Source organism: Leopardus geoffroyi, chromosome A1, assembly GCF_018350155.1.
Source record: "Leopardus geoffroyi isolate Oge1 chromosome A1, O.geoffroyi_Oge1_pat1.0, whole genome shotgun sequence".
Lineage (NCBI taxonomy): Eukaryota > Metazoa > Chordata > Mammalia > Carnivora > Felidae > Leopardus > Leopardus geoffroyi.
The window spans coordinates 197189795-197212510 of NC_059326.1; the positions used below are offsets into that span (position 1 = coordinate 197189795).

Below are 22716 nucleotides of genomic sequence, written 5' to 3' on the forward strand. Positions count from 1 at the left end.
AGAGCGAAGACACGGCCACCTACAAGCCGAGGAGAGAGGCCCCAGAAGAAACCAACCTTGCTGACGCCTTGATCTTCCGCTTCCAGCCTCCGGAACTGCGAGAAGATAAAATTCTCTTGTCGTAGCTGCCCCAGTCTGATACTTTGCTGCGACAGCCCAAACACATGGCAACAGGCTGTCGGTTTCTTCCCCGCCTTCTCCTCCTCCCCCTCGCCCCGTGTTCCCAAGAAAGAAACAGGGCACAAGTCGAGGGTCCAGCACTTTATTAGAATCACGGGGCACAGAACCGACCGCTTGGGTCTCACTGGAGGGTTGTCTTACCCCCTCCCCGGGGAAGCCCTGGGGAGACAGCCCTGCCTGGTAGGGCAGGCCAGTGGGAGAGAGGGGGCAAGGGCAGGTTAAAACTATAAACACAGACGTGGTGGGTTCCCAGCTCAGTGTCAGGTGGGTGATCTTGGGCGAGTCTCTTAACCTGTCCGAGCCTTGCCTTCCTGGCCTGTGACATGGAGTCAATGACAGAACCTTCCTCACTGGGTTGTTGGGAGACTGGGTGAGACAATGCCTGTGAAGGGTCTAACATGGTGCCTGGCAGATTGCCAACAGTCAATGAGTGGGAGTTGCTACGATTATTTACTAGGAGAGAGTCAGCGAGCTCCGTGCTCAGACGGCTCCAGTCTGTGAATGAGGGGGAGGGGATCTCATCCTTCCTAAATGTCTCGGATGTGGCCTGCCGGGAAGACAGGCCAGGTCACAGGTGAGAGCCACCCGGTCCCCGGGAGTACAGGGATCAGACCCGCAGGTGAGGATTCTGGGGCCACGGCACCTACTGTCCCTACCAACTCCATTGAGAAGCACTAGGAAGAATTTGCAGAAAGTTCTAGTGCAGCGCCTGGACTGCCTTGCGTCTCGGGCATTTGCTCACTGGCATTCCCTGCGTCTGTTCAGACAGAGCTTCTCTTTATTTTTATTTTTTTGTAGTTTTTGCTTTTGGCTAAGGACTCGCCGTGGGCCACCGAACTTGGAATCAACTCTGGCTGTGCCTTTGGCTGCCTGGGTGAACTTGGGCTGGTCATTTCACCTGTCAGCCTCACCAACCACAACTGAGAGCTTTGAGGACAAAGCCAGGTTACAGAAGTAAGCTCTAAGTGGTGGAGGCGTCACAGGTAATGAGGTGATGGATGGGCTAATGCATTCACAGGGTGTGTGTGTGTGTGTGTGTGTGTGTGTGTGGGTGTGTGTGAGAGGGAGAGTCCCAGTGTTCCCGGAGTAAGTAGAGACAGGTATCACCACAAGAGGGCGCTCTGGGCCTTTTGTCTTCTGGGCTTTGATTGAAAAAAGTTTCATTTTTCTGTGGTTGCTTTCCAAATGGAACTAAGATTTATGGTTTTTAGTTTCTCTAACTGATTTAATAAACTGTTAAATTCACGTCCGTTCATTAGTTTATCCATTAGGTAGATGCCCTCTTGTGGCCCCTGCCACAGGGCACCCTGGGAAGTGGGGTGAGGGGCAGGGGTGAGGACCTGGAGAAGCATGTACTTTACGGCGACCTGGTTCAAACACTCCTCATCCGAGTGCTGCGACAGATTTCCCAAGAGTACAGCGGTGGTGAAGTTCCCACATCCAGCCTCACAGGAATGTTACGAATCGGACAAAATGGAAAGAAAAAGCAGCTTAAAGGTCAAGAACACCGCGTGCAAGCCCTCTTACCTCCAGCGCACCGCCTTCTCCTGGAGCCTCATCCTGTGCTTGAGCTGAGGTCCCACGGGGACAGCTCTGGGTGGGAAGGAGGTGAGTCCAGTTGCTAAACCATGACCTCAAGAACAGTATTTCCAGGAATCCCCATCTTAGCATCTAAGGGATTCCTGGGAAAACTGGACCGTGAGGACAAGGTGAGAGAGGGGCCTTCAGCACCAAGGCCCCGCCACGTCCCTAAGGACCAGCGGGAGTCTTCCTCGGCTTCTGGCCCCATCTGCAGAAGCCAGTGTGGATGCCACGCATTGCAGGACTGGCTGATTGCTCCAGAAGGAGTGACTGGAACTTCGAGTGCCCTTGGAAAGTACCTTCCCTACAGTCAAAGGCCGTGTTGTTGACCAGAAACCATCTGGCATCCCAGCCGTCCCCCTCCTCCCCGCCCATGACTGACGGGGGGCTGTATGTATTCCCGAGTCTCCAGCCAGAGGGAGGGTTTGAGTCTAAACCCTGGGCAGGTCCGGTTCTCAGTCTCCAGCAACTTCCTCCCCTGGTCGTCTCCAGCAAAACCACATAACCTCAGCTTTCCTCAGCTGTAAAATGGGACAGGAGAGGACCTCCCAGATAAGGTGAGACAGATACAGTTTGGGAGGAGGGGTGGAGTAAGGCAGTCCATAGGATTAGTGGAAACCGGCTAGGTCTGTCTTTGCTGAAAGTGACCCAGGATGTAAGGAGAAGGACCAGGTTTATTTATCATGTCCTCCTCTCGCACCCCCACCCGCAGGTTCCAAAATCACACGCACCGGGTAAGAACACGACCCCGAACGCGGACAGATTAGGCTACGACCTTGACTAACACGATCATCGTGTGGCCTCGGGGGAACGGCTTAACTGAGCCTCAGTTTTCTCATCTGTAAAAAGGGATCGGTAACACTGGCCACCTTCCAAGCTTCTTGGGAGGTTCAATAAGATGGTGCTTAGCCCAGAGAGTCTCCTCTGCTGTTCCATGCTTGCCTGAAGCCTCTGAGACGGGTCGGACGTTGCCTGGAGCCAAGGTTAGGCACTCAAAGGATGAGGCGTCTGAGTCAAAGCTCGGGACTTTGGTCTTTCTGCAAGGGTTTTTAGGAATTGTCCGTCCAGTCCACACAGGATGAATGGGTTTCAGCTCTGCGTTATTGCCTGTAGCTATCCAGGACTTAGTGTTGGGAAGGATTTTGAAAGGCGCATCTGAACTCCTCAAGAGAGGATGCCCTGACTGATGAGAGGTGTGTGCCATGGGCTCAGAGACAGAAAGCAGAGGCGGGGTTGTCCGGATAACGGCCACCGCCGAATGCCCCAACATCTCACTTCCAGCTGGACAAACGGGGGCGCCCGGAGGGGTCGGGACTCGCCCCGAATCATGAAGCAGGTAGTGGCCCGGCCAGGCCTGGGGTCCAGGAGCTTCCTCAGCACAAGCAGCTGCCAGCATGGAGACTGGAAACACTGCCAGCCTTCCTGGTGGCCCCGAGCACAGCGGCCACTTACGGCTTCCGGGCTGACAGCTGCAGAACAACTTCTCCCTTCCCGAGCTACAGTGCTTCATCTCAGACTCCCAACTGACCAGAGATGCAGCACTGCACCTCAGGCTGGGGGACAGGGCGCCGCTGCTGGGTGCCGGGGGCGCGTGGCGGCCACTCCACCCTAGGCGGGAGAGGGGGCGTGAGGGGGCCCGCGGCTCCCCCCGCCAGACACTGCCATAAGTGCCCCCACTGAGCCTCCCGCCCCCGTCCCGTCCGAGCCCTCTGCGAGGGCGATCCACCCTCGCCCTCCCTTTTCTTTAAAAAAATTTTTTTTTAACATTTATTCACTTTTGAGAGACAGAGCACGAGTGGGGGAGGGGCAGAGAGAGAGAGAGAGAGAGAGAGAGAGGGAGAGACAGCATCCGAAGCAGGCTCCAGGCCGCGACACGTCGGCACGGAGCCCGACGCGGGGCTCGAACTCACGGACCGCGAGATCATGACCTGAGCCGAAGTCGGACCCTCAACCGACTGAGCCACCCAGGCGCCCCGCTTTTTCTTTTTTTTTTTTTTAAACCAGCTTTGTCGAGATGTAATCCACATGCACCCCCCCCCCCCCAATTTAAACGTACGACAAAATGGTTTTTGATATGTTCACAAAGTTGTGCCACCACTGTCGCAATTAATTTTAGACCACGTCCTCACCCCCAAGAGAAACCTCTTCTCCGTTAGCCCCTCGCATCTCCCACCAGCCCTGCTCTGGGCAGGCCGCTTCTGTCTTTGCAGAGCAGCCTGGACTCACCCGACACGGTGGCCCCATCCCCACCTTTACCCGCTGCTCATTCCAGCCAGACGGCACCTTCAGGGTACTTGTGTGGACTTCCTGCTCCGGCTCCTCCCGACTCCCCAGCCATCCTTCTCAGACATCCTTCCGGAACGCTCCTATCGCCTCCATGCTTACGAGCCTGAAAGCGCTCACCCTCCTTCCGGCTAAATTCCCAAACCCTCACCGAAGATCACGAGGACCTCTTCCTCTTCTCCGGTGCCCACCACCTCTGGACTCTCAGGGGGGTGCTCCCCCTCACGCCCCCTGCTGACTCCTCTCCCAGTGCTCCGTGCCTACTCAAAAGGCTGCTTTTTCTGGGAAGCCCTCCTCCACCGCCTCAAACATCAGGACGCCCTGGTCAACGTCCTCACACATGCTGTGTCCCCTTTCTAATCCTGTGTCACACGTGGTGTGCAATTCTCTTTTCCGACCTCCTCCACTTGTGGGCTGTGTGGCCCACCTGTGAGGGAAGGGACCCGGCTGGCTGGGCTCACCACTGAAGGTAGGTTCCCCCGTGTAGATGCTCATTAAGCATTGGTTGAATGGCTGAATTGTTTTCCTCAATCTGTTTCTTTCCGGGGTCAGGCTGCAAACAGCACCTGGGCCTGACTGGGCTAGTATCCCGTTCCCTGGGGAGAGCGCCCACGTTTGTGGGTTTAGGAGTGTCCTTGGGCCTTGCTGCGGTCTTTGTACGTGATACTGGGCCCCAGGGAATGCCATTTGGTGGATGAATGAATGGCCACGGAGATAAGTTGTTTTTCTGTTGAGAGTGGGCTTGGGTGGGAACCTCTGAGTGAGCAGGCAGAGCTCCCTCGGTCCCTCCTGCCCCCCCAAGTTCTCGGGGAACCCCCAGAGGGCCTTCCTGCGTTGCTGGATGTCTACTGTGGTGGCCTTGATATGTGGCGACATGTGGTGCATGACGTATACTTTCAGAGATATCTGAAGGCTTAAGAGGGGAGGCAGTGGGTATCCTCTCCTTAGGAGAAAGCAAAAAACCACACACTTCCTTACAAAAAAGAAAAAAAAAAAAAGTATCTCCTGCGCCTCTATCAGAAATCTGAAATTTGGCCCGAATCAAAAGAGTCTCTCTCTCTGGTCTGCCACTTGGAGCAGCTCAGTCCCCACGGCCTCCTGAGAGGGACAGCCCCATCCTGAGGTATTCCCAGCCAAAGAAATGCCTTTCTCTAATATGGAATTCTCCTGTAGGAACTCTTTCCAAACTGCATTTAGCTGGGGAATGATTCCAACAACCCACCTTCGGGGTCCTGGGCAGCCCACAGCCTGTCCACACCACTCTCCCACCAGCCCTGCGAGAGAACGTGCCGGGCCTGACAGCTTGAAGCTTTCAGTAAGAAGCTGGGGGCCGGGGGCTGTACCGACAAAGTGAACTTTCCAGGGCCCCGGGAACCAAGCTGATAAAGCCAGCCTCCCACGTCCCTTGCTGCACAAGTCTTTCTGAAGCCTTCAGCTGCCCACCTTTGGCGTCCCTGCGTCTTCCCCTCGGGTCTCAGGCCTCAGGCCCAGGCCCTTGCAAGCCACGTACCAGGGGGACGGTAATCACAAGGCCTGGGGCTCGCTCTGATTTTTCTCACCTTCATCTCCTCGTCACGAGCAGTGTTAGAGTTTCTCATGAACGGTAGCGATTTGTACGTACCTATTGCCAGTGACTCGTGTTAAATGTAAAACTATTGTGACGGTTTGCAGATGTGGCAAAAATACGAAAGGGGGCGTCTGCGTGACCGCAGCTCGGGGAACTGCGCCCCGTGACGCCGGACCTTCAGGACAGCTGGTGAGGCCGGCAGGGGTATGTTGTGACCTCCACGCAGGGGACCGGGACGGGGAGGAGATGGTTCTGTGGGCACAGCCTGGCTCGAACCAGGGGAGGCGCGGGCTGTTTCCGCACATCCCATTAGGCTCCGAATATTGTGGCCGAGACAGCCCCCCTCCTGCGTATGGAAACAGGAAGTAGATGGGAGGCAGGCCCATGTTCCCGTGGGAGAAAGTGATGCAGGGACAGGGCTCCATGAGCAGCGTTTGGGGGAAGCTGTTTGCTTCTCCTCTGGCTATAGGCTGCGTACTTCTGTTCCTTGTAGCTAGGAAAATCACAGTGCTGCCGACTGTAATAAGAGCAGTCATTTGTTGACTGTTTTAATTGTGCTAATCCCCTCGTATCCCCAAGGCTCTGTGAGAAGGGAATTTTCCAAGGCCACGGAGTTAGGAGCTGAGCTGGGTTCCTAACTCAGAACAGCCAACCCCGGCTCCCTCATCTTAACCTCTGTGCCGAATGTCTCCTCCCTTGGCCAATTTACCAATCCTTTGGGTTTGAGACAGGGTCTCACCATTTCACCTCACTATTCAGCAAGCCTAGGGTGACTTCTATGTGCCGAGGGGAGGTGGGACTGATGTCCTTGCCCTGGAGGAGTGCAGTCAGGCTGAAATGGAAGAAGAATGTCCCTGGCAAGGTGAATAGGGCACAGATCCAAGTGGCACCAGGGAGAGCCTAAGAAAGGACTGCCAAGGTCTTAGAGGACAAAGACGTTCCCGCCCCAGGGGGGGAGCTGGGAGGACTTCCTGGAGGAGGAGGTGGTGGGCTGGGAGGAGGGGCAGAGATGCAGGAAGCGTGTCCTCTTGCCCAAGAACTCTTCCCTTGAGTCTTTGTTACTTGTCCGGCAGGCAGACAGTGCTGGCCCTGACCCCTGGTCTCCTTCAGATGAGAAGGAGGTCGACAGCCCTCCTATTCCACTTACCCCACCAGAGGCTCCTTCTTACTCTTGGTCCCCAGTCAGGAGACAGCGGGCCATTTGGGAGACCTGAGTTCTACCAGTGTGGTCACTTCTCCCACGGGCTTCCCCTCTCTGTGGCTCCCTTTCCCCTGTGTCCAAGGGGAACACTTGAGCAGGTGGCCTTAGACTCACAGCGGGCGGATTCTTACCTGGTGCCGGCTGTTGGCAATCTGCGGCGTTGCTCCCAGAAACGGGCCAATTTCCCCTCACTGCTCCCTACTGTCTTCAGGAAATGTCGCCAAGCCCAGCCCGGGGGAGCCTCTGTCTTCTTGGGAAGCTCCGGGGAGGCTGGGAAGGAGAAAATAAACAGTGGCTGTCTGGGTTTTCTCGCCAGGCCCAAGTGAGGAGGCCTCCCCAGCTCCTTCCCTTATATGGGCAGGCTGCTCTGGGCCAGAGCCGTCACTGTCACTGCACTCCCCCACCCTCCACCACCACTGAGGGCTGGGGGCCACTGCTGGGCACCTGGGCCTCTGGTGCTGCCGAGGCTGCGGCAGGGCTGAAGGTACGGGGTGGGTCCCAGGATATGTCTCCATAGTTGCCTCTATTGCTTAGCCGCCTGTCATGGCCTCTAGGCTACTTGGGGTGGAGCCCGTGGGGAGGATTTTTTTTTTAATGTTTATTCATTTTTGAGAGAGAGCGTGAGCGGGGGAGGGTCAGAGAGAGAGGGAGACACAGAATCCGAAGCAGGCTCCAGGCTCTGAGCTGTCAGCACAGGGCCTGAGGCAGGGCTCGAACTCACGAACTGTGACATCGTGACCTGAGCCAAAGTCAGAAGCTTAACCTAACGGACTGAGCCAGCCAGCCCCCTCCCCACCCCCCACCCCCACCGTGGGGAGGATTTATACTGGGATGAGGGGTGGAGGAAGAGAGTTTCTACCTGGTCCCGACTTAATCCCCAACTTGCACTGTGGCCTTGGCCAGGCCTTTTCCCTCTCCCACCTCTGTGTCTCCCTGTGTCAAATGAGGGTATGAAAAGTACTAACTAATCCTCACGGTGAGTCCCATGAAGGGGAGCTTCTGTACCTCCATTTCGCAGAAGGGAAAACAGGCTTGGCGAGGCCAGCTGGACTACAGCTCTCCAGCTAGAAAGGCAGGGTTTGAACTTGGGGCTGTCGGCCTTCAGGGTCTGTGTTTGGAATGGGCTGCTTGCTAAGGCTGTTCTCGCTGTAATATTCAGACGCTCACCTGTGCCATATGGAAAAGGCATCTATCTACTGGTGCCGCTCCCTCAGAAGACCGGGGGGCCCCCAGTGCCCAGTGGCCAAGCCCAAAGGAGCCTGACCTGTTTAGCGATGGGCGCACCAAGGCGTTCATCTCGGTGTTCCCAGCACCCCATTCGGGGCTGGAGCAGACTCAGGGCTCACGAAAGGGGAGCTGTGGAATCCCTGAATAGCAGGCATCAGTAGTCACATCTGTGCTATGGGCACAATCTCTCAACTCCCAGGCCCACTCTGATGATGGAACAAAACGATGCATGAGAACGCACTGAGATGTCACCTTTAAAATCGGCATTGTCTCTGTTCATAAGCTCCTTTTTCTCTCTCTCTTGTGTCTTGTCCCCAGGGCATCTTCTCCCAGGCTGACCAGTTTTCGCCCCGCCCAGCTGTGGGACTGATGAGGATGGGTCTGCTGGGAGCTGGGGCTCTGGGCCCTGGCGGCAGTGATCACGGGAGAGGCTTTGGGAAGGGAGGTCGGAGGGGAGGAGGGGATGGGCTGCTGGGAACAGCTCAGAGACGAGCCTTGCACAAGCACCGACATCCTGTGTGCTCTTGGGCCAGCCCATCCGTCATCCCGGCATCCTCTCAGACCCCCGGCCCTCTTCCTGGGGGCCCAGGGGCAGGTCTCCAGGACGGAGGACAGACTGTCAGCGTGGCCGAGGGACAGCAGCTGGCCGCCCCGCAGTCTGCTCAGTGTCGGAGCTGGACAGTGGGGGGGGGGGGGGGGGGCGGGGAGGGGAGGAGCGGGGAGAGGTGTCTGCAGCCCTCCTAATCCAATTTGTTCAGGCCAGGGCTCTGACGCTCATTGGCTAGCGAGTGAGGGCCCGGGGGTGTGTGCTGTGCGGGGGCCCACGTTTGCTCGCACAAACGAGCATGGGGCGTGTGCAGAGGTGAACAGGTGTGCTGCGTTATATAAGCCAGGCCTGGGCCTCGTCACCTGTCCTGGAGCGTCAGCTCCCTGCCGGAGCCCTGCCTCCTCCCCCTCTCCCGCCATCAGGTCTTTGTCCACTTTTTCCAACCCTCCTGAGACCCGGTGCCAGAACGCCACTCTGAGAGTGAGCGCCTCGGCTTCTCTCTGCCTCCGTGTCTCTACCTGCCTTAGGGAGCTGGTACCTCACCCCTGCCTGCTCCACCCGCGGGGAATGAAAGCTGGCGAGTGTTGAAGAATGAGGTAGAAGGGACGAAAGCTATGACGGTTTCTTGGGCTTCGCCGTGTGCCCAGCAGCGGGCACACGCCTGACCTCACAGACCCTTTCGAGGCCCTGTGAGCTGGTTATCACCAGGCTCACCACGCCCAGGTCTGTCTGCTTCTAGAGCCCGACCCTGTGTACTCCTTCCCAGGGAATTCTGCTGTCCTCCCCCAAGGCGTCGTTCTCCGTAGCGCAGAGGCTTTCGTTGCTAACTTGTAGGGAGCGTAGGGTGGGGTGGATTTCTAGCTCCGGCTTGGTTTTCCCTTCTCTGACTTCACTTCTTTTCTCCTACAGCCCACATGTAGCAGCTTTGATGGCCCGCACCCCCTCCGTCAGCAGGGCCTTCCTTCAACTCTTCCCAGTGCAAGGCCTGGTTTCCTGGTCATTCTGAGGGTCGGGATGGGGAGGTATCCTGGGGCGCAGGGCTGTTGCGGGAGCCCCCAGTGGCAGGGCTGGGGCTGTGGAAGGCGTGGGGGAGGCACTCACAGCTCTGTTTTCAGGGCCTCTGCCGCCTGCCCTCCTCTCTGGTCCTCAGGAGGCCCTCTCTGGGGTGCTTGCTCGTCCAACGTCAGCGTTGCAAGACTGGCTCCCACCGGCCAGTGCCCTTGCCTGAAAGAAACAAAGATACAGCCTTTCAGAAGGATGCTGGGGAGCCCTGTGGCCAGAGCCCTGCCGTCCGTGGGTCCTGACTGGGCTTCCGGGCTCTGAGGGACTGAATATGGGCCTGGCCTCCTGCTGGGTCCCCAGAAGTCTGAGGCTGAGGCTGTTAGGATCTTCCACGCTCCAAAGAGCCTGCTCCTCAGTCCCTAGGCAGCCACTGTCCCCACTTTACCTGCCCGGCTTTCCAAGGGAGCGTTCTGAGCGGCTCTAAGCTCCAAGAGCAGCAGGGGTCACGGTCCCTTCCCAGCACACTAAGGCCCCAACGCGAAACAATGGGTCTGGAAGAAAGTTTCCCAGAGGACCCTCTGACCAATGGCTCCACCTCCGGCCTCAGACGTCAGAAAGCAGCCATTTAGGGGTAGGTCCAAACTTTGGGTTACCACGGTGGCCAAGGCCGAGGGGACAGCCCTGGGGCCGCCCGTGACCGCTTCCAGCCGCACAAGGCTTTCACCCTGCAAAGTGCTTCCTTCCATAACTGAAGGTACCACCTCCGCCAGCGGTAGGAGTAACTTCCCCGCTTAACCGAGGTTCTCAGTGGCTCTGCAGTGTGCCCAGCGTCATCCACTGGCAAGAATCAGAGGGAAGCTTGAACCCAGGGCGGCTCACGCTCCATCCAGCCTGAGCAGCGGCCTGCCGGATGACCCCGAAACAAAGCTCACATCGTTACGGTCACTGCAAAAGCCGCTGTGCCCTCTGCTGGCTTTGCTCACTTCCGAGAAACACGAGGGCCTGGGAATGGGCCACATCTGGGAGCCAGATGGCACCACAGCGGGAGAGAGCTGAGCTCGAAGCTCCTCGCAAGCACAGGAAACCGTGCCCACAGCCGGGTCCCCCTGGAGGGGCTTCCTTGCCCTCAGCTCCCCTTCCCTGCTCCCTCACGCATGTACACGTATTGCAGCCTGTGTCCTCCTTGGACTCCAGGGTCCTGGGATTTCCACCATACGTTTGCAAAGAACAGAGAACCCCGGCCCTGCAGCCAGGCAGGTCTGCACTGAACCTCCCCCTAGCTCTTTCTAGCTGTGTGACCAAGAGCTGGTGGCTTCACCTCTCTGAACTTGGTCCCCGACCTCAGGCTTGTTCGTGAAGGTCAGCTGAGGTCCGTGTCAAGTGCGGGCGCAGTTGCTGGCATGTAGGGAGCCCACATACATGGCTGCATTTCCATTATGAGCCCGGGGCTGGACCCACAGTGAGGCATAGGCTTGGGAGGGAGGGAAGCAGGAAGGATGGGGGCAAAGGTCCAGAGAGGCATCCAGAGAAGATGTGGATGCTGGGGTGGGAGCCACCACGTGGGGCCCCTTTCCATGTCCCCTCTGTGATGCGGCTTCTCCGGGCCTCTGTTTCCCAGGGCGCCCTCCCACCCCCTTGACACCCCAGCTGAGTTCACTAGCCTCACACGCTCCCTACTTCCTCCCCAGGGAAGGCTGCTGCTGGGGACTTTTGAGCAAGCCCTGGGAATGCAGTTTGAGGCTGAACTGAGAGTGATGGAGGAAGAGAGGGAGAGGAAGGGGGTTCCACCTGCCTGGCCCCTAATACCAAGCCTGGTGTTCAGGCCCCGGGAGGCTGGGGGCTAGAGGACCCCCGTGCTTCCCATTCACCGTGACCTTCCAGTGAGAACAAAGGCAGGGACACACAGTGACAGTTACAGCAGCCACCACCCACTTACGCCGGGACCTGCTGTGATCCTAACAAGAGCTTTCGATGCGCCCCACACTCGCTAAGTGCTTTGCACTGGCTTTCTCACAATCACGTAGAGGAGTTGCGTACCGTTTTCACTCCCATTTTCCAGACGGAGAAACTGAGGCTCGCAGAGGTCATAGCGCTCCCTCAAGGTCACACGGCCGGTGAGCGTCAGGCTCAGGATGGGCTTCGGCCAGCCCAACACGCGTTTTCACGGCTGCCCCGTGAGACCCGACTATCCCCGGCGCCATTTTTATAGAGCGACAGCCTGGGTGAGTGTCTCACGGCGTTTCGTCAGGCCTGTGTTCACTGAGGTGGAAACGGGGCTGTGGGCAAAGAAGCATTTGCAGAGCAAACGGAGGTGTGCGGACCCCGGCAAAGGTGCACATCTCCAGAAGCAGGGAGACTTTCCATTTTCGTTATGCCTCTTGTACTTCTCCCTAGCGTGCTGTCTGTTTAAAACCAACCAACCGCAGTAAAGGGATTAGTTCTCCCTTCTGCCCTGTCCACTTTGCAAAGAAGTGGGGCCTCCAGGGTCCCGGTTTGCTGGCTCTGAGCGACGTTCTCTGGATACTACAAATGCTGGTTTCTTCTGGAGCGTGCTGGATGGGAAGAGCAGCCGGTTAGAATCCAGGTCACCTGTGGACACGCGGTGTGATTGTGGAAAGAGCCTTTCCCTCTCTGGGCCTCATTGTGATGTGGTGGGGAGGGGACCGGACTCCATGGTATCCCACTGGGGGGATGGCTTGACCCCAGCCCATCCCCTTGGTGTTAGTGTCAGTGTGATGGAAGGTGGATGGTCTGCATGGATCTCCACGGAGTGAGAGAGAAGGGGCACCGAAGGTTGAGGCTGGAACTCCCCCACTGGCTCTGACTCGCTTCCCCCACTAGCCCACCCTATGCTCAGCCCAGAGCAGGCCACAGGGACCTGGGCCAGGTGGGTTTTCTGCAGCAGGACTCAAAGTCTCAGAACGTTAGTGCTGGAGGCAACCTCGTCTCGCGCCCATTGCTCGGATGAGGAAAACCGAGGTACGGAGAGGAGAAGCAACCCGCTCAAAGTGATGCAGTCAGAGTCCCAGCTGGGACTGGCTCTTTCTACTCACGGAGGGATCCTAATCTGTTAGATCTTAACAAAGAGGCCCTGGGAGGGAGGCGGGAGAGAGGGGGCCTTTAAGTTCCTTTGGCTTTGAAGATGGAATAATCATGACTTCCTTTTCTAAATATCTTTTGGCCCTTCCTAGAACCAGATGGCGGATGTTTGGAATTTATGTTGTAAATAGTGTTTAAGAAGGGGATGGGGGTGAAGATGTGTTACTTTCTCCATCTTCCAAAAGCCGGATCTGAAGGAGGGGATGGGGGGGGAGGGGAGCTGTGTATGAGATGGGGGAGAAGAGACAGGAGACGGGGAGGAAGAAGGAGGAGTCATTGACCGAAGGGCAAGAGGGAGAGAGGCAGGGCGAGGAAGAAAGTGAGTGAAGAGGGGGTGAGGGGTGAGAAGAGGGGCAGAGGGAGAGAAGGCGGGCGAGGGAGATGGGGAAGGGGCTCCCCGGGGCTGCAGGCTCCGACAAGCTGCATCTCAAGTCCAGGAGCAAACCCTTGAGTTTTCTAAAAATAGCTCAGCCTTTCCCCCAGCGGGGCTGGCAGCAGGGACGGGGAGAGAGGCACGCTTGCCCTTTTATGGTAAGAAAAATTCAGATCCCCAGAGGGGCAGCTGGGCCAGGAGCCTGTAGTTCTGGATGAGGCCCAGCTCTGGGGTCCAGGGTGGGACAGTCTGGGTGAGGTCTGTGACTTGGTGGGATGTCCTGGCCGGTTGGGGGGAGTGGGAGAGGGTAGCTCCATCGTCTGTGAAGAGAGGGCTGGGGTGGCCACACTGGAAAGCCCTGGGGTCCTGGTAGAGCCCCAGTGATGGAGTGCAAGACCTTAGAGAAACATCTGGTCCACGCCATCTCCCTGTTTTTAGAAGAAACTGCATCCCAGAGAGGGAAAGAGACTGTGTGGACGTTTGAGGTGTCAAGGTAAATAGATCCCAGGCTCACATGTGGATGGCTAACATGCCCATTACTCTAAAGGGCAGCGTGGTTAGTGGAGAGAGAACTGGTCTGGGCATCGGGGGACCCAAGGGCCCACTTCCCATTTGCACGTGGTTTGCTGTGTAACCTTGAGCAATATGCTGAACCTCTCTGGTCTCTGATTCCCCCACTGGGGTGATCTTCAGGGCCGTTCCAGCTTCTTGCCTCTCTGGGAATTCCGAGGCTGGACAGCAGAGCTTGGGCATAGAGGATACTGCTCCCAGTAGAGGGGAATCTACAGGTTGCTGTTTTTGTCCTCGCTGACTTCCTGTGCTCAGGCAAAAGCTTAGATGGATCGAGACAGGGAGAGAGGAGGGGAGACTGAGGCAGATCATGGGTGGAATCTCTGACTGTTTAAGCTGGTTGGGTCCAGCCCCGCTCTGAACACACTGAGGCCAGAAAAGACCTCATACTCATGGTCATGCTCAAGGTCATATGGAGGGTTGAGGCAGAGCCAAGAATAGAACCAAGGGCTTCCCCTCCCAGCCTTGGGCTCTTTCCTCTGCAGGAGGCCTCCCGTCTGCAGCAGCTGACAACGTGAGGGACTATCTCTGGGCAGGAAAAGAGCGTTCCTGAGCAGAGCAGTTAGAACTCAAGATACACCGTCATCTTTTGACTACTTCTTGGGGATAGTTATGTCCTGGGGGGGCACCTGCCTCTTTTCTGTCCCCTTCCCTTGGCTTTGAGGACCATATCGTAGCTTCCATCTCTGGATACAGGCAGGGAAGAGGCAAAGAAGGATGCACTGGGCTAGGCGGCCACCCTGGCAGTGTCATCTTGGGCAAGTCCCTCCCCCACCCCACCCCGCTGTTGGCCTCAAGGTTCCACATCTATAACACGCTCTTGTTAGGTCCCTTTTCGCTCTAACAGGATAATGACACTATGAGTTTAAAATTCAACACCAGGAATGATGACTAAGCATCTGCTAGGATCGCCAGGGTGAGCGAGAAGGATTCAGTACTACTCTGTAGCTTTATAGTCCATTGAGGTGGGGACCCGGTGCCCAAGGTTCCTGGGAACCCCAATCCTGAACCCGGGCTGATTATCTGACCCCAGCCTGAACCCAGAACTCACGGAGCTCTGGTGTCACTGCCGAGGCCTGGCTGTCCCCATGGCTCTGCCCTGGCTTCTACTCTTTCCCACACGGCTGCCCTGTGTGGTTCCCCTTCCTATCTGCCCACGGCCCATCTCTGCACACCCAGCCTTTCTGTGACTCAGCCCAAAGAGGCTTGCTTTCCTCTTACAGCCTCCTGTGACACCCCCACCCACTGCTAAGGGAAAAGAGGGACAGGAAAGAAATAGGGACAAAAATAAAGCATCTTGTTCTAAATTGGAAGCTTCCCTGTGACCCTCCTGGAATTTCCATGTAGACTCTCGGGGCGTGTGAACAGAGCTCCCAGGGACCCGAGCCCCCTCTGCCTCATTCTTGCTGGGGTGGAAGGCCATCGGCTGAATGCTCCCTGGAGACCCAGTCTTACAAGCAGGCTCCAGGTCTCCCTGGTCAGGCCCGGTGGGTTCCCTGGGAAGGATGAAAAGCAGCAGTGGGGTAAAAGGAAGTGGAGGGGAGGAGGGTCCCCAGAGGGCCCTTGTGAAGTCAGGGCAGAACTGATGTCATGCCTAGCTGGGAATCTGACATCCAGGCAGCAGGGGAGTTCAGTCCCAAGGCAGCCAGGGCTGTGATGTGAAGTTCCAGGCTGGTGGTGGGAAAGGCCACGAGGCTCAAACTCTTCTAACTTGATTTCTCTCCACAGTGTCCGTGTTAAGCTTGCATACCTCTGGGGACGGGGAGCTCAATCACCTCATCTCTCTTTGGACAGACTCTTGGAGAGTCCTTCCTAATATTCCTACTGACACCTGCCCCTCTGGGACTGCATGTCCTGTCCTTTAAGGTTACAAAGAACAAGTGTCTGTTCCCTAGAAAGCTCCTCAGAGGTTTAAACATGGCGACTACAGCTCTCGGGCTCCCTACCCTTCCTAATCCCACCCAAGGTCTCCTATCCCATTATTTGATATCTCAGAGTCACTAATGCCGAATTCCCAGGGCTCTCCCCTGAGCTGGGGCTCTTGGCCTGACGGTGTTGGGGAAAGGATACAAGCAGGCTAAATAAAGAAAGGGACTCCCTCCCGAGACAGATACCAAGAAGGACATCTACCACTTAATGGCATTTTGGTTGCAGGCTATTAAGGCCGCTTCGCCATCCAACCTTCCCCACTTCTCCAGCCTCAGATCTCACACGGCTTTAGACCTACGCTCCGTTCCGGTCAAATGCGTTTGCTGTTCTGAAAATGCCCTCCTAGTCCCGCCTCCATACCTTCGCACACAGAACTCTCTACCTGGAAAACCTTCCCTTCTCTTCGCTGTCTATCCAGAGCACGCCATGCTGCTCTGACCACCCCTACTCCACCCCTACACATGGGATGACCCAAGCGATCTCCCTTCCAGCCCAAATCACGGAGCATCACAGCCTAAAGGGCCCGGAGGGACAGCGGAACTTCACCCAGTGTGTTAGCTGCAGAGCTGGGGTCCGAGTCCTAGCCTGATTCGTTCCCTTTATCGCCATCTTGCCCCAGCTTATCTCAGCCGACACCCCTGGACTCAGTGGGGTTGTCAGGTCACATGCCTGAGGTCTGGCAGGCTCCGGGGAGACAGGCCAGTGGCCTCTGAGCCTGGCAGACCAGCTAGGGGTGGTGCCCTGGCTGTTACAGATGCCATCCTGAGGCGGCAGCCTCCCTCTGGACACTTCAGCCCCATCCTTGTTTGCCGAATGAAGAAGAGGAGGAGGAAGAAGTGGAGGAGGAGGAGGAGAGGAGGGGGGAGGAGAAGGAGGAAGAGAAGGAGGAGGAGAGGGAGGAGGAGGAGGAGGAGGAGGAAAAAGATGGTATGGGGTGGAAGCTAGTGGCAGCTGAGCAGTGTCCCTGTTAAGGTCACTGGGGCCAGTGTGTTTCCCAGTTCGGGGCTTCTCCTTCTCCCTGGAAGCATGGCTTGGGGCAGAGGAGGGCCATTCAGGAAGGGACCTAGGCTTGCGGCCCATACGGGTGCTCAGGGAGGGCTGAGGTGAGGCTGCTTCTTCCAGCCTTGGTCTGGCTCACTGCCCCCTCCTCCAATCTCTGCTGGGTGGTGCTGGGTGAGGGGCACCCAGAACTGATGGGCCCCCCCAAGGGTACTCGGTCCACACTACAGGGTGCTTATTGGCCAGAAGGATGGTTTGGCCAAGGTTTGCATTTTTGCCCTTGAGCAAGTGTGTGGATGGAGAGGGGGGGAGGATGGGGGTGGGGTAAGGGGAGCTCCATCTATCCCCTCAGCATAACAATACTTAATCTAGAAGGAGGCACCAGGCTTCAAACGGTCCCCTTTCCAAATGCCTAGTCGGTCCTATTGGGCAGGCCAACTCTCGCTCACTGACTCAGTGGGGCGGCGCTGGAGCTATGGGCACGGGGTCCTGGAGCCAGCCAGACCTGGGTCTGAGCTCCAGCTTGGCCTCTTACGAGCTGTGTGACTTCAGGCAAATGACTACCTCTCTCTGAGCCTCTGGGACCCCAGAGAGGGGCCAAGGGCCGGGCGCCTGGGAAGACTCGGCAGGCGGCAGTTGGTGTTTTTGCAAGAACAAGGGCAGTGTATCCCCCCGAGGGAAGGAAGAGTTGGAGCCCACTACGGCGCCTCCTTCCCTCCCAAAGAAGCTGCCTTGAGTACAATGGTTCCAGTTACCCGCGCTCAATGGCGGTCCGTGCAGAAGCAGGTGACCCGCCTTCCGAAGTCGCCTCAGAAGGTCAGCCTAACGCTGTGTCACAGCGCCTGTGTCATCAGGTAGGCACTTTCCCCTCTCACATCATCACAAAGAGAGTGAGTGCAGTACGATAAGATATTTTGAGAGAGACGCCACCCTCACAGAAGTTTTATTACGATACGTTGCTGTAATTGGTCTGTGTTATTAGTTATTGTTAACGTCTTACTGTGGCTAACTTCTAAGGTAAACTTTGTCACTGGTAGGTGTGCATAGGAGAAACACAATATGTACAGGGTTCAGCGCCCCCTGCGGTTTCAGGCATGCCCTGGGGGTCCTGGAGCAGACCCTGTGTGGGCGAGCCGGACGGCTGCTAGCACATTTTAGCAGTTATTTGCTACTGACCACTTGCTCTGTGCCCGGTCACTGATCTGAGGGCCTCATGCGTTTGAGCCCGTTTAATCCAGGCAACTCAGTAACCTGAGGAGACAGGAATTCTTATCACACCCCCTGTCACACAGATGCTACGAGAAAGATCTGGAATTCAAACCCAGGCAGCCTGACTGCCATTCGGCACCTTTAACCACCAGCCTCTTGCATCTTTCTTTTTTTTAATGTTTATTTTGAAAGAGAGAGAGAGAGAGAGACAGAGTGTGAGCGGGAGAGGGGCAGAGAGAGAGAGAGAGGGAGACACAGAATCCAAAGCAGGCTCCAGGCTCTGAGCTGTCAGCACAGAGCCCGACGCGGGGCTCGAACTCATGAACCGTGAGATCACGACCTGAGCCGAAGTTGGAGGCTTAACTGACCGTGCCACCCAGGCGCCCCCCACCAGCCTCTTGTATTTTAGCCCTGTTCTGGCAGCCGTCTGATCCCCCCGCCCAATCCCAGTCCCCTCTTCACCTGGGCAAAGAGTATCACCCCACCTCTGAAAACCCCTTCGCTCAGGAGTTGGCCTCGGTTTCCTCATCTGGACAAAAGGGGCCTGGATGAGTTGGTCTCCACGGGCCATGGGAATAGGTGATTCATGCTGTGCGCTAAGGCGGGTTTTGAATTGGAGAAAAGGTTTCTGGTGGAGAAGCATGGCTGCCAATAAGTCGCTTTTGCAAGCGGGGAGGGAGCCGCCTCTGTGGCCCTCGTATGTGTGGTGAAGTCCCGTGGGGCCTGTCTAGACAGGCTGTCCGGAGATGGCAGTCCCCGTGGGCTCTTTCCCCCAAATTCCTGCAGATGATCGGGCAGGCGGCCTCTGGTTGGAACGTAGCTGCCTCACACCGCTGGGCCGGGGGAAGGCCGCGTGAGCAGTGCTCATCCTGCCCCAGGGCCTCCAGGGTGCTCTGCGGCTTGGCGCATGGAAGGCCGCCTTCTAGACACCCATGTGGACAGCGAGCGGAGCGGCGAGCAGCAGTTTTGTTTCTCTCCTTTCATCCTTTTTTTTTTTTTTTTTAAAGTAAACTCTAGGGGGCGCCTGGTGGCTCAGTCTGTCAAGCCTCCCCTCTTGATTTCAGCTCAGGTCACGATCCCGTGATTGTGAGATCGAGCCCTGTGTCGGGCTCCGCGCCGCCCCTCCCCTGCTCACGCTCTTCCTCTTTCTCAAAAAAAAAAAAAAAAAACAAAAGAAAAGAAAAGAAAAAGAAATCCAACCATTTTAAGTGTTGTGAAGGCGGGGGATGCTTGTATGCAACTGGTAGGAGTGCAACTTGATTCAGCCACTTTGGAGGACAAGCCAGTGCTCTCCTGTAAAGTTGACCAGGCATGTAGGCCAGACTCCAGCAATCTCTCTCTCAAGGTATAAATTCCAGAGAGACTCCGGCTCACAGGCACCAGGAGACATGGACAAACGTAGTCATAATAGCAACCATCAGAAAAAGCCTTCATCACAGTTTTTTGCACGACCCCGCGGCCCTGTGCCCTGGGGACTATTCACTTGGAAGACAGTGGTTGAGGCAGGACCCAGGAATAGCCCAGCGGTGAGGACCTCGGAGACCATCTCCCTAGCTCCTCAGGGCTCGCATGGGGAATCAGATACAGCCCTGAGGGTTCGCGGTGACACTGGGCCTGGAACTTTCTATTCCCCAGAGCGATGTGTGTCAGCTCTTTCCCACAACTGGCCACTCTGGGAAAGGGCTGATTTTGCCCAGAGAGCTGCAGTGTGGCTCTTAGCGAGTCGGGACAAAGTCCTTTCTATCCTGGGGCAGCCGTGGGGCTGAGGAAAAAACAGTGGCTTTGAAACTAACTAGAACACTTGGCTTCAAGTTCTGGCGAGATCACCGTCTTAGCCAATCTCCTCTCTGAAATGGGATCCCTCCTCACTGCTTCGAGGTGTTGTGGTGGGCAAGCCAAGAGCGTGTACTTTGGAGCTGCGGACTAGGTTCAAATCCCTTCTGCCACTTTCCTAGTTGTGTGACCTTGGGTGAGCTCCAGCGGTTTCCTACTCTATAAATTAGGGATAACGAAATGATGCTGATTCCTGCCTCTGGGTAATCCTGGGAGGATTAAATGATACTACAAGTGATTCCGCCTGGTACCTGGCCTCCCAGGAAGTCCTCCATGTATATTCACGAGGTCACCCCCACATTGGAGGGTCAGCAGGAAGTTCTGGGGTGGAATGGCCGAGGGGCAGGGGGTGGGAGGCCCCGGGGGAGAGAGCAGCTGGGGCAGGTAGCACAATACATGTCCAGCCTTAACAATTCGCGAGCTAGGTGACCTTAGGCAAGTCACTTAGCCTCCATGACTCACTTTCTTCATCTGTCCAATGGGAATCATAATCGCGCCTACCTCACAGGGTTGTTGTGATGATTTAGTGAATTGTTTCATGTAAAGACCTTAGGTAATGGCTGGACCACGGCAATCGCAATATAATTCTCGTATCTGCGCCACCACCATGGAGTCCGGGATTCGGGAGGCCGGCTGCTTCTGTTCTAGCCCTGTCATCGGCTCTCTGCATGACCTAGAGCAGTGCTCTCTTACTGGATCCAGTTCCCTCAGCTGTGTTTGTGAGGGTCTCGGCTGCTTGGCCTCACAGCATTCTTAAAACTCTACAGGGGCGCCTGGGTGGCTCAGTCGGTAAGCGTCCGACTTTGGCTCAGGTCATGATCTCGCGGTCCGTGAGTTCGAGCCCCGCGTCGGGCTCTGTGCTGACAGCTCAGAGCCTGGAGCCTGTTTCGAATTCTGTGTCTCCCTCTCTCTGACCCTCCCCTGTTCATGCTCTCTCTCTGTCTCAAAAATAAATAAATTAAAAAATAAAAATAAAAAAACCCCACAAAACTCTACATGTGTGGGAACTCCCCCCAGGAGCTTGAAATGCAGATTCCTGGGGGCCCCACCGACGGCTTAACCTCTGGCCTTTGAACTCATACCAGCTGTACCTTCTCTCTTCAGCAACTCTGAGTGCTCCCTGAGTGCTCCCTATCTGAGTTTCCTTCCCACTTTTCTCTAAACAGAGCTAAGGTCATCTTGCCCCTTGAGAGGAGTAGGGTCCGGTGGTAACATGACACCAGCCCCATTTACCCTGCTCTTGGGTGCCTGTGTCCCTCTCTCTTCACGACAACCAAGTGACATCAGAACCATACTCATTTCATAGAGGAGGAAGCTGAGGCTTGGGGATAGCAAGTGACTCACCCAGGGTCACGCGTCTGGGAAGTAAAAGAGCCAGGATTGGACCCAGGCAGTTGGATTCCAGAGTCTCCTTTGGGACCATTATGGCCTCAGGTCTTATGTGACCAGAGTGAGGCAAGCGAAGGTGGCGGGCAGGCTGGTGTTGGAGGGTTGTGTCCACTCTGGGCCCCAGATGTGGTCAGAGCATACTCAGAAGAGTGATACTGCCTGCACACCTTCCGGTGCCGATCCCAGGCCTCTGCCCCTGCACAGCCCTGCCTCGCATGTCTGCTGCCTTCCTCCGAGGCCCCCACCACCCCGCGTCATCCCTCCTGAAACCCTCTGCTGTGTGTTTGGTCCTCATGGCACCCCGAGGCCCTGTACCCCCTGGTCCAGAGATCAGCCCCTTCCCCACCAGAGGCTGCAACAGGGCCAAGCTCATCCTGAGGCCTCGGGGCTGTGGGCTGGCCCTCCCCTGGCCAAACCTACAGTCGGAGACCCTTCGGCTCCTTTCCGCCACTTGAGGCTCAACCTCTGAACGCTCCCATGGGCTTCAGGCATCTGCGTGGACTCTCAGCTCAGGGACTCGGGTGGGGGGCGGGGGACTTCCGGCACTGGCTGCCCTTTAGGCTGCAGTAGGGTTCCAGAAGCCACATCCTGCACGGAGACCTTGTTGTCCCACGGTTTCGTGGTACGGATGGGAAACTGCAGCCCAGAGAGGGTAGGGTGCCCGCCCAGGGCCACAGGGCCAGGCAGTGAGAGGCAGAGCTGGGACTGGAGCCCACGTCCCCAGCCCCCAGCCAGCACCCTGGCCTTCCCCGCCCCTCTGCCGGTCTGCTGGAGCCTGCACTGACATAGCTTCGCCTCGGCTTTGCTTCTTGAAACCATTATTTGAAAACAGCTTTCCTTGCCAGGAGCCCCAGGCTTTTGGAGCTGTGAAATCAAACCTCCCAGAGCAAGGAAGCAGCAGTGTCTCCAGAGAAGCCGGGGAGATGGGCCCAGGGCCGGCAGGACACGAACGCCGACCGCTCCCTCTGCTCCCACCCCCCACTTAACCACAGCCACAGAGCCCTCCGGGCCAACTGGACCACAGACCCCGCCCATCCGGTCAGGGCAGGGTGGGCACTTAGAGATCATCCAGTCCAGCCCCTGGACGGATGGGGAAACTGAGGCCCGGAAAGGTGGAAGCGCAGAGCAGGTTAGTGAGAGAGCAAGGACCAGACCCCTGGATACAGCATGCCCCTGCGGCGGATGCCACAGATGCCCCCCGATTCGCAGACGCCATGTCTGCCACTGGTTCTTACCTCTCCCGGGGTCTGGTCCAGGTGTGGCTCCTTGTGGCCCGGACACGGGGGGCAGCCCATTTAGGGGACGGTTGGGGGCGTCACTGCTTCTCAACTAACTTGACCGGGCCTCTGGCACCCCTTACCGCCACGGGGCATTTTTAAACGGCTGGCACTGGGCCCCCCTCCCCTTAGCCCCTTGCCCGCTGCTCCTTGGCCACAGAGGGGCCCTCTGCCTTTTACCTTATATGAGCTGAAGAGGCGAGCCTGGTATTGGGGTGAGGCGGGTGCTGAGTCCTCCCGGGGCCCCCCATTGGCCCGGGCGCCTGCCACGTGACCGCCTCGCCTTGACCTGCCCCCGGTGCCGAATGTTGCTTTTACCCCCTAAGGAAGGAGTGGTTGACAATTTTCATATTTCTTCTAAATTTGGAGATTTCAGACAATGCTGGGAGGCTTGGCTCCAGCTGCCAGAGCCCATGTGGAAGTCATTAAGCCAGAGAAGGGGGGGGGGCG

At 57.0% G+C, this 22716-nt stretch overlaps 1 long non-coding RNA gene across 3 annotated transcripts; it reads right to left on the bottom strand.

The window, feature by feature from the left end:
* Positions 1-248: 248 nt before the first annotated feature.
* LOC123576549 lies at positions 249-22670 on the bottom strand. Of its 3 annotated transcripts, XR_006701482.1 has the most exons (4): positions 22225-22670; positions 11626-11864; positions 9688-9810; positions 249-7082 (listed from the first exon to the last, which is right to left on the bottom strand). It is a non-coding gene; the product is annotated as an uncharacterized LOC123576549 (long non-coding RNA). The 3 variants fall into 3 exon arrangements; XR_006701480.1 differs by lacking the exon at positions 11626-11864 and having other exon boundaries at positions 22225-22461; XR_006701481.1 differs by lacking the exon at positions 22225-22670 and having other exon boundaries at positions 11626-12977.
* Between the last annotated feature and the right edge of the window lie 46 nt (positions 22671-22716).